At 59.4% G+C, this 10,217-nt stretch overlaps 2 protein-coding genes across 5 annotated transcripts in view; one reads left to right on the forward strand and one right to left on the reverse strand.

Moving 5' to 3' along the window:
- The window catches only part of PLCD4 (phospholipase C delta 4), a 40,512-nt gene extending 36,529 nt beyond the window's left edge, over positions 1–3,983 (reverse strand). Inside the window, exon 1 of one of the 3 annotated variants that reach the window (XM_075117696.1) lies at positions 3,533–3,983. The gene's annotated coding sequence lies outside the window, so the exon portion shown is untranslated. Of the gene's footprint in view, positions 1–3,178; positions 3,429–3,532 lie in introns of those variants that run through there. The other 2 variants (XM_075117698.1, XM_075117695.1) reach the window with 2 other exon arrangements.
- The window catches only part of ARPC2 (actin related protein 2/3 complex subunit 2), a 308,635-nt gene that overhangs the window by 198,166 nt on the left and 100,252 nt on the right, over positions 1–10,217 (forward strand). The window lies entirely within an intron of this gene.

Consider the following 10,217-nt stretch of genomic DNA (forward strand, 5'->3'; position numbering starts at 1 on the left):
CCCCACCACAGGACACCAGAGCGGCCAGACTGGGTCAGACCGAAGGTCCCTCTAGCCAAGGATCCTGTCTTGTGACAATGGCCAGGGCCAGGTGCCCCGGAGGGAATGACTAGAACAGGCCATCGGGGAGTGATCCGTCCTGTCGAGAAGTCCTTGCTCATTCACCAAGTCCAGCTGGTCTGGGTGGCGGCTGGGCTGGAGAGCCCCCGGGGGCTGGCTGGCGCCGTGGTGAGACGGGGCAAGTGACCCAGGACTTCCCATTTGTCACTGGCTTGGTGCAATCTCATTGCTGATCACACCCCCTCCGTGGGTGTCTGCCCGGAGGTCAGCACTCACAGGCGGGAGCTGCTCCAGCCAGCCTGAGAGGGGATTGAACCAGGGATGGGGGGGCGGGGGGGGGGCAGTCGCCAGCTATCGCTGTCTCCCAGCCCAGCCTGGCTGCCTCTGGGGAAGATGCTTTAGCTAAACACAAGGGCTCAGCCCAGGGGGAACTGGACGAATGTCTCGGATCTGTGCTCTGCTCCTGGGCCTTTCTGGCGTTCACCTCTTTGCAGGCCCTCCTCTGGGGCTGGGGACACATGGCCCCTCTCCTTGCTTGACTCTATGGGGTGGGGGGACCCTGGGGCGAAGCTAGCAGGAGGAGAGACACATCCCGCTTCCCCCACCTGGCTGCACTCTGGCCCCCTCAGCGGAGCTCCCAAAGCTGGGGTGCTCCCAAGGCCCCCAGCCCACCCACCCCCCGCGCCCGACGGGGCACGCTAAGTTCGAGTCCACATGACCAGTCGCCCAGCCTTCACCCGCCCCACCCAAGGGGTCACAGCTCGGAGTGTCTCCCTCCAAGGGGTCCCTGGCTCGGACCCAGGCAAGAACCGCTGGCCCATTCGCGCAGGGAATGGGCTTGGTTTGGGGGACCGTGGAGAACAGGGGAGGAGCGTGCCCTAGTGACTGGTGGGGGCAAGGCCCCTCAGCTGGTGGGAACCCACCCAGCCCCATGGACTTCACTTTGCTGCCCCAGCAGAGCCAGGGGGATTTCCAGCCCCTGCAGGGTCTGGAGTGGGGGAGGACGGGGCAGAGCGAAGGATCCCAGTTTGATCACGGTCTGCTGGCCGTGGGATGGAGCTATGGGATGGAGCTGCGGGGTGGGGGTGGGGGGGCGAGGACATGGCTGTGCTGGCAGGTCCGGCAGGGAGGGGGCTGGGTAAGTCTCTCCCACCAGGGTGCAGAGGAATGGGAGATGCTGCCAAGCAGCTGTCCCTGGGAGCAGGGGGTGCCTCTGGGTGGGGGGGGCGGGGGGATGCGTGATGCGGGACTGCTGAAGTGGGGACACCTGGGCCCTCTGCAGCTCGGGGCCCCCGGCTGCTGACTGCAAAACCCCACAGAGCACCAGGGAGAAGCCGCTGCCCCAGCCAGCACACAGCACCAGGTCCCCCGGGAAGGCTGGGACCACGCTGCCCTAGGACACGGGAGCGCTGCCAACTGCCTGGCCGACGGGAAGGAGCGAAAGGCCCTGGGGGGATTTGAACCCGCAGCTCCGGGGAGCGTGAGCGTCCCGCAGAGGCTGCTGTGAGCACCGCTTGAGGCACTGTGCCAGGAGTCAGGCTGCCTGGGTTCCATTCCAGGCTACCACAGACTCACGCTGGGACCTTGGCAAGTCTCTTCCTCGCCCCGTGCCTCAGTTTCCCCCGCTTGTGGCAGGCTGCAGGAACCTGAGCGCGTCAATGTACTTTGGGATCCCTAGGTGGAAGTGGCTGGAGGGGGGCAATCATCTGCCCCCAGGGATCTGGAATGACCCCTGCTGTCCCCCCCAGACGGTGGCACCATCCCTGCCACCCTGTGGAGCATGCCAGCTATCTGTAAAAGGCTCATCACCATAGCGTTTAGGCAGCAGCTGAACACAGGGAAATCAAGGCTCCCAGGGGCAGCAGCTCCTGCCTGAGAAGCTGGGAAGGGTGGCAGGAGACCCAGGGCCCGATCCCCCACGGTGCTGAGCGCCTGCAGCGCCATGGGCGGTGGGTGCTGAGCCCCTCTGAGAGAGATCAGTCCTGGAGCCGAAAGGGGGCGGGAAGTGGGAGAGCCCTGGGAGCTGCCAGTGCCCAGACGGCCATGAGGGGGCTGCAGCTCAGAGTGCCTGTGTGACGAAGTGGGACTGTTCTTAATGTTTCCTCTGATTAGAGTGGGGGTGCCTCAGTTTCCCCTAGGCAGTTCTTAAGTATCTAGGTGGTGGGGTAAGGGTGTATGATCATTGCAGAGCCCTAGAGGGCAGGTGTGGGCAGGGGTCTGGACACAGAGAATGGCCGACACCCTGTTTCCTGGCAACTGATGGCCTGGGCCCTTCCCCCCTGCAAGGTGAGAGCTGAAGGGTTGGAGAACAAAGGAATCCGGTGACCTCCTGGCCCGGGAAAGGGACAAAGCCCAGAGGAGGGGGGGCTGGAGGGAGTTTCAGTTGGGGGCTGGCTGGGGACATGGAGTGAAGGGCAGATGGGATTGTCTGGCTCACTGCCCCCCAAAATGGACCCAGCTGAGGGGTCCTGTTCTCTGCACCTACAAGCTCTGTGTTAGACCATGTTCCTGTCATCTAATAAACCTTCTGTTTTCCTGGCTGGCTGAGAGTCACGTCTGACTGCGGAGTTGGGGTGCAGGACCCTCTGGCTTCCCCAGGACCCTGCCTGAGCGGACTCGCTGTGGGAAGCACACGGAGGAGCTGAGGATGCTGAATGCTCCGAGGTCAGACCCAGGAAGGTGGAAGCCGGGTGAGCTGTGTGTCCTGCAGACAGGCTGCTCCCAGAAAGGAGACTGCCCCAGAGTCCTGACTGGCTTCATGGGGAGCAGTTCCAGAGCATCGCCCAGGGACTCCGTGACAGCCTGGCACTGCCCGGCCTGGGTGCGTTACAGAGCCCGAGAGGTTAACTCAGGCCACAGGAGACCAGCTGGGAAACTGTCCCAATCCGCTCAGCACAGACCTTGTGAGAGCAATAAACCCAGCAGGAGCCAGCCCCGTCCAGCCAGGCATGTCCCCCACATACACCCCAGCTCCCTGCAGGCGCCTCTCGGCTCTGCCTGGACGGTGCCCAGCGCTGCGTCTGCAGGGGGCACCGCAGTCTCAGGGCAGCTGCCCAGCAAGGCCCCAACGCCCCCAAATCCACGGGAAGCGGAGTTGCTACCGAAGCGGCTCCCTTACCAGTGGCCGGTGCCTCCCGCAGCAGCTGGCTCCCCTCCTCCGGTCCCCCTCTCTTCCCGGGGCTCCGTCCCAGGCTGCGGGCGCTCAGGGCAGCTCCTGACCCAGCAGCTGAGCTTGCCAGGAGCAATGATCTCCCAGTGGCTCAGCCCTGCCCAGCTCCCGCTCTCTCCTTAAAGGCACAGAGCCAGGAGCTCCCTGGTCACCCTGCCACTTGGCAGGCTGCTCAGCTGCCTGGAGGGATGGCGCAGGGAGCTGCTCCCTGGATGCCCGGCTGTGCATGGAGAGGAGACCCCCCCTCTCCACAGGCCTCGCCCCCAGCCAGGGACTCGCCTTCCCCACAACAGATGAACTCACCTGGGCCTGGATCCCTTGTAAGAATCCCCTGGCCTTGTTTTCACTTAATGCTCTGCCAGCCAGGACACCGGGGTTCCATCCTCCATCCTGGTCTCTTGTACCGGTGCAGGCGGCAGCCGCCGGGGACGGAGACCACAGCTGGCGGGATACACCGCAGTCTTGGGGCCACCAGCAGACCAACCCGAGGGACGAGCCTTTGTGGCTAGTACCCCTTTGTCCCCCAACAGCATGGATGGAAGGGGAAGTCTGAGCGTGCCCTGGGCCAATGGCAGAGCCGGGTCGGGGACTGGGCCGCTGTCTGCTCTGGGGTCTGCCAGGGTAGCTGTGGTCTGGGGGTCGCTCCCCCGCCCACCCCACGCTGCGGAGCGGCCAGGGCTTCCAGCCAGGTACAAGCTGGGTCCCGTTTAACCGAGCCGTAACGCTGCCGTTCGAGCTGGCCAGGAACAGGCCGGGATTGAGCTGCTGCAACACCTGCCCCTGCAGCGTCAGCCGGGATTGAGGTCCCAGCCCTTTAGCAGGGGCGAGTGTCAGCTCAGAGGTCACCCGGAGGCTGGAGCCAGCTCTGAGCTTAGGTTTCATTAGCAAATGTAATCGCTGGCCTTGTACCAGCACCTTCACTGCAGGGTTTGATCATCCCCTGGGCTGGCTCCAGTTTAGACAGAAGGGGGTGTTGTGGGTTATGGAAATGAGCAGAAATAAATAAAGGAATGAAGGGGGGGGGAATAGACCCAGTGAAACGAATGAGAACGGAGCGATTGGAAATGTACGAAGAACTTCCTTTCACAAGGAACTGACCATGGCTGGGTGGCCGGCATGTTTGGTGTGCCCTCCTGCAATTCACCGCCGGCGCTGCAAAGCGGGGACCCACAATCACTGCAAACCCCGGCGGGTTCGACCTCCCTGCCAGGAGCTGGCACCTGGCTACCCCCACGTAGGGCAGGACGCAGGACTGGCAGCGGGACGCTGAAGTCTCATTCACAGTCCAGGGTTGTTTTTCTCCCAGGGAAAACAACAGGCCCAAGGGAGTTGTACGCAGAGCAGGCTGGGGGGGGCTCACGGCTTTAGTGCTTGTGACGAAGTGGGACTGTTCTTAATGTTTCCTCTAAATAGTGGGGGGGTGCCTCAGTTTCCCCTAGGCAGTTCTTAAGTATCTAGGGGGTGGAGTAAGGGTGTATGATCATTGCAGAGCCCTAGAGGGCATGTGTGTGCAGGAGTCTGGACACAGAGAATGGCCGACACCCTGTTTCCTGGCAACTGATGGCCTGGGCCCTTCCCCCTGCAAGGTGAGAGCTGAAGGGTTGGAGAACAAAGGAATCAGGTGACCACCTGGCCCGGGAAAGGAACAAAGCCCAGAGGAGGAGGGGCTGGAGGGGGTTTTCAGTTTGGGGCTGGCTGGGACATGGAGTGAAGGGCAGACGTGGTTGTCTGGCTCACGGCCCCCCCCCCCCAAATGGACCCAGCTGAGGGGTCCTGTTCTCTGCACCTGCAAGCTCTGTGTTAGACCATGTTCCTGTCGTCTAATAAACCTCTGTGTTACTGCCTGGCTGAGAGTCACGTCTGACTGCAAAGTTGGGGTGCAGGACCCTCTGGCTTCCCCAGGAGCCCCGCCTGAGCGGACTCGCTGGGGGGAAGCGCACGGAGGGGCAGAGGATGCTGAATGCTCCGAGGTCAGACCCAGGAAGGTGGAAGCTGTGTGAGCTGTGTGTCCTGAAGACAGGCTGCTCACAGAAAGGCGACTGCCCCAGAGTCCTGACTGGCTTCATGGGGAGCAGCTCCAGAGCATCGCCCAGGGACTCCGTGACAGTGCTGGAGTAGCGAAGGATGCTGCTCCGCGTAGGAATATGCTACCGGGCGCACTTATCGATCAACATAGATTGTAAGAAACTGCTATTGTATTGAAGTGCTACCCGCCCTAGCAGATGGCTCCAGAGAGCCGTTTCTTGCACTGCCGCGTATGTGAAATGGCTACGGGGGAAATGGGCTCTCTGCAGCCCTCAGCGATACGTACGGAGTGTAAGGAACAGCTTTTCTAAAAAGATGCTACTTTAGTTGTACATGCTTGAAAACTCTTATCGTATTTCAATCTTCCCTCATAGGTCATGTTTTCTCGACCTTAAATTTTCACAAACTTTACAGGTGTTCTCTCCAGGGCGTTCTCTAGGTCGTCTTTTCTAGACCTGACATTTATCAGTGTTCTCTCTATGCCATTATCTCAATCATTAAGATTTTGAATAGAAACGTGTCCAGAACTGATCCCTGGAGAACCCCGCTCGTTATGCCCGTCGTATCTATCGTTATGTCCATCTCGCTTTCATTTCCGTAGTTTGTTAATGAGAAGGTCGCGGGAGACAGTATCGAAAGCCCCACTAAAGGCAAGCTAGACCACGTCTCCCGCTTGCAGGCTTGTCACGCTGGTAAGGAAAGCGATCCGGCTGGTTTGACACGGAGACTGCTTGAAACACCCTTTTCGAGCAAAGTTGGACCCGTCGCCGCTGCTGACTGTCGGGACGTGCTGCTGTCCGTGACACGGCGAGGGGAGAAGCTAATTCCTGCAGGCAGCATTTTCTCACACCGTGGGTGGGTCAGACGGCTACCTGCAGGAATCGGCGACATCCGCTGGCCTCAGCGAATTCTCACCACTCGCAGTTCCCGAGAGCTGCGAAGGGCCGTACCTGTTAGCCCGGTGCTGTTCTGAACAACATCAGCTAACGGAAAGCGAGCTGGGTTGGGGCCGCGCTAAAGAGATGACAGTCTTCACTCCTCTGCTGACAAAACGTGACCACAACCTTTTCCTGCGCACGTTTCTGGATGGTACACAGCTGTGGCCAGCTCAGTTAGGGCCCAGCTGGCCCGGCTACGGGGGCTGTGGGCCAGAAGCTGGAGAAGTCTCACTCTAGCGCTGGAGCGAGTGGGAAGGGGAGTAAGGTCCCTGACGCGGAGCAGTGCTGGGGAAGGGCAAGGGGAGCTGGGGCGCTCCAGCCTGGTAAACCCCCAGGCTGCAGGCCTTGATGAAGGCCTTTGAAAAGGTACAGGGGGGCTGCAGAGGGGCAGCCCGGGGATAGGCAAAGGCAGCAGGTCCTAACCTCTTGCCAATGGTGAGTGGCCATTACACTGCAGTCTGCCCCAGTGAGCGGGGGCGAGATGATGACTGGCAGTAGCCACTGAGGCAAGGTGGGTTTAGAGGGTTGGGGGTTCCCCTGGGAGGGGAAACCCAGAATAAGGGGTTACTGCGGGGGCAGCACCCCAAGGTAAAGGGTACCGGGGTCCAGCAGGGACACGGGTGCCAGCGGCAGGTGAGACACTGGCCAGTAGGAGGCGCTCTGTACACTGGAGAGCTAATTCCCTAAACGACCATCAGGAGGCGCTGTGCTGGTGAGTCTCGACCTCGCTCCAGTGCCATTGGATTAGAGGAGCTTTTGTGGCAAGAACCACCAGCAGAGCAAGGTGTGTGTAATATCACTGTGTTACAGACTCCCACCTTAACCTGCTACTTCCCAGCTCATGAGGATAAACGAACTAACACCCTGGGTACCAGTAATATTCTAAACTTGACCTTGTCTTTGTGGGTCAATTGGACAAGTCTGTACAAGCTAATGAAGAAAAACAACCAAATTATCCAGCTGACGGAAATTTTTGGCTATTTTACATCAGGGACCTGAAATATAAAGAGTATCTGCACAAGCAGAGCAAATTATAACACACCATTGGTATGATATTCTTACAGGATGGGCCCCCTCTTGGCCTTCAACTTTAAAAATTGTTACACCCAATTATTCTGTTCTTTATTCCGATAAGTTTAATGTTAATTGTAATGTGTGGTAAGTTCTGCTGGATGCTGAAACCGCCAGCTCAGATTGTTTCAAAAACATGATACAGCCTTGAGACAATTACATCAAGTGTGACCCATTCAATCCCTGTGGACTGAAAGGCCATCTGCGGGTCAGCGTGGGGCTGAAGTTAGGAAATTGTTTCTTTTCTTTAATTACTATTATTAATATGACTTTATTTAGTGTCCAATGAACAAACCAAACTTCACCGTTCTAACACTGTAACTCCCAACCTTCGAAATCGTTCGTCACACGTGTTTTAATAAGATTCCATATTGTAAGTAAAGCCCCATTTTAAAAGGCTGGCTCCATTTTGCAAACCCGGCTGTGACCTCTTCAAGGGGGTTCAGGTGTGTGAATGGGGGACGCGTGGATAATGGGGGCCGCCTCCAGCCGCGGCCTGGCCTGACAAAGTCGAGTGCAAACGCCGGGGGCTGAAGAGCAGACCACAGCCCTGAGTAAGGGAGAAGAGTCCACCCCAAAAGAAAAGAATGAAGGGACAACGGACGCACGATCAAAGCCAGGCCCAGCTGGCGGGCAATCCGTCACACCGAACCCAGGGGCTGCGTGACACAGCGAGACCTACAGACTCCTGTGCCGCCCCTGGGCTGGGTTTGGCCCTCTGCCACCCTCTGCCAGTGCCTCCCTCCGGGGCTTAACTCCACCTCCCCCCCCATTCCTGATTTCCCTTTCGCCCCTCTCCTGCCGCTGGCTCCAGCTGCTTGATTCCCCGACCAGTCAATTTCCACCCCCTGCTCAGACCCTGGCCAACCCCCATCCTCCGATTCGCCCCCTTTGCCACGTTTTGACCCCTGTCTAAAGCAGTCCGCAGAATCCTACGGGCATGTAACGAGGCTGGTTCTGGCGGGACCCAACGGAGAGTGCCAAGTCAGGACAAACTGCTTCAAGCAGGGCAGTCACAGCCCAGGGCTGGGGTTTCTGTGCACACCAAGGCAAACCAAACCAGCCAGACATAGAAGACTTTGCTTTTACCCCACTGGCTAACCAGAAGTCACACAAGCAATTCCCTTAGACACCCCAGTTTCCCAGTATCCCCACCAGTGCTACTGGTAGGGGGACAGATGGTTATGAAAACCAATACCCCAGTAAAAGAACAAAGCTTCTCTCGATCCCAAAGGACCAAGCCCCAGACCCAGGTCAATGTACAAGTCAGATCTTACCCACAAATCACGCTGTTGCCAAACCTTTAGCATCTAAAATCTAAAGGCTTATTCATAAAAGGAAAAGATACAGACGGGAGCTAGAATTGGTGAAATGGAATCAATGACATCCAGTGATGGCCAAGTCCTTGGTTCAGGCTTGCAGCCGGGATGGAATAAACGGCAGGTTCAAATCAAGTCTCTGGAGAACATCCCCAGCTGGGATGGGTCCTTCACTCCTTGGTTCAAAGCGTCAGGGTAGCCAAGTCCCTCCAGAGGTCAAAAGCAGGATTGAAGACAAGATGGAGGAGCTGCAGGAGCTTTGTATAGTCTCTTGCCGTGTGGTCTCTTTCTGTGTCCCAAAGACAAGCTGCCCATCCCATGGCCTGGAAACACCTCAGAGTCCTGTCCCTAGGCAGGTCCCTGCACACCTGGCTGAGTCCCCAGGCGTGTCTGCCTTCTCTCAATGGGTCAGTTGTGTTGCTGATGGTCCTTAATGGGCCACCCAGCCGGCTAGGCAGAGCGGACACCAGCTTGTCTGGGGTGTCCCCCAAAAGCAGAGCACAAGTTTGAACTGCAGACAGTACAGAGCCAATATTCATAACTTCAACTACAAAAATGATACCCACAGATAGACAGCATCACCCTAACCAGCAAACCATAACCTCCTCTTAGACACCTCATTTGACTCCCTTTATACAAGATTTGGTGCCACTACAGGACCTTGGTTGCAACAATGTTCTATACGGTCCCAGTTCAAGTCAATAATGTCACAGGGTAGAAGGGCGGGGGGAAGGGCAGTGGCTTCAGCAGATGCTCAGTGCACCGTCAGTGGCCCGTTCCTACGCAGAGCGGTATCCTACATGATGCGTGGAACAGCTCAGGGCATCCTGCGTCGGGCAGCCCCTGGGTACCCTGCGACACCGTGCGGGGCTGGAGCGGAGCTTCCCCCAAAGCTCTGGGGGGTGTCGATCCAGGGCGCTGCCCCCTGAAGCGGGGCTGGGGGCACAGGGGGAAGGGGCAGGCGTTTGAATGGCTTCAGAGGCTGCCAGAGACTCACGCGGCCAATGCCAGAGCCAGCCCAGGGTGGGGGATCCCCGGAAAACCCAGGTGCTGCAGAAAGGGGAGGGGGCTCTCTCACCTCTGAACCGGTGTCAATCCCAGAGCCCCTCAGTGCTCCGACAGCTCTGCTGGTGCCCCCACAGGTCTGCGATGCCAACCCTGGCTCCCCCGATAGCTCTGCCGGTGCCCTCACTCCCGACCCGCAGCCCCCCGGTACCCCAGCCCTGCCGGTGCCCCTCACTCCCGACCCGCAGCCCCCTGCTAGCCCAACCCTGCCAGTGCCCCTCACTCCCGACCCGCAGCCCCCCGGTACCCCAGCCCTGCCGGTGCCCCTCACTCCGACCCACAGCCCCCCGTTACCCCAGCCCTGCCGGTGCCCCTCACTCCCGACCCGCAGCCCCCCGGTACCCCAGCCCTGCCGGTGCCCCTCACTCCCGACCCGCAGCCCCCCGGTACCCCAGCCCTGCCGGTGCCCCTCACTCCCGACCCGCAGCCCCCCGTTACCCCAGCCCTGCCGGTGCCCCTCACTCCCGACCCGCAGCCCCCCGTTACCCCAGCCCTGCCGGTGCCCCTCACTCCCGACCCGCAGCCCCCCGTTACCCCAGCCCTGCCGGTGCCCCTCACTCCCGACCCGCA

This window comes from Caretta caretta, chromosome 11, assembly GCF_965140235.1.
Source record: "Caretta caretta isolate rCarCar2 chromosome 11, rCarCar1.hap1, whole genome shotgun sequence".
In the NCBI taxonomy this organism is placed as follows: domain Eukaryota; kingdom Metazoa; phylum Chordata; order Testudines; family Cheloniidae; genus Caretta; species Caretta caretta.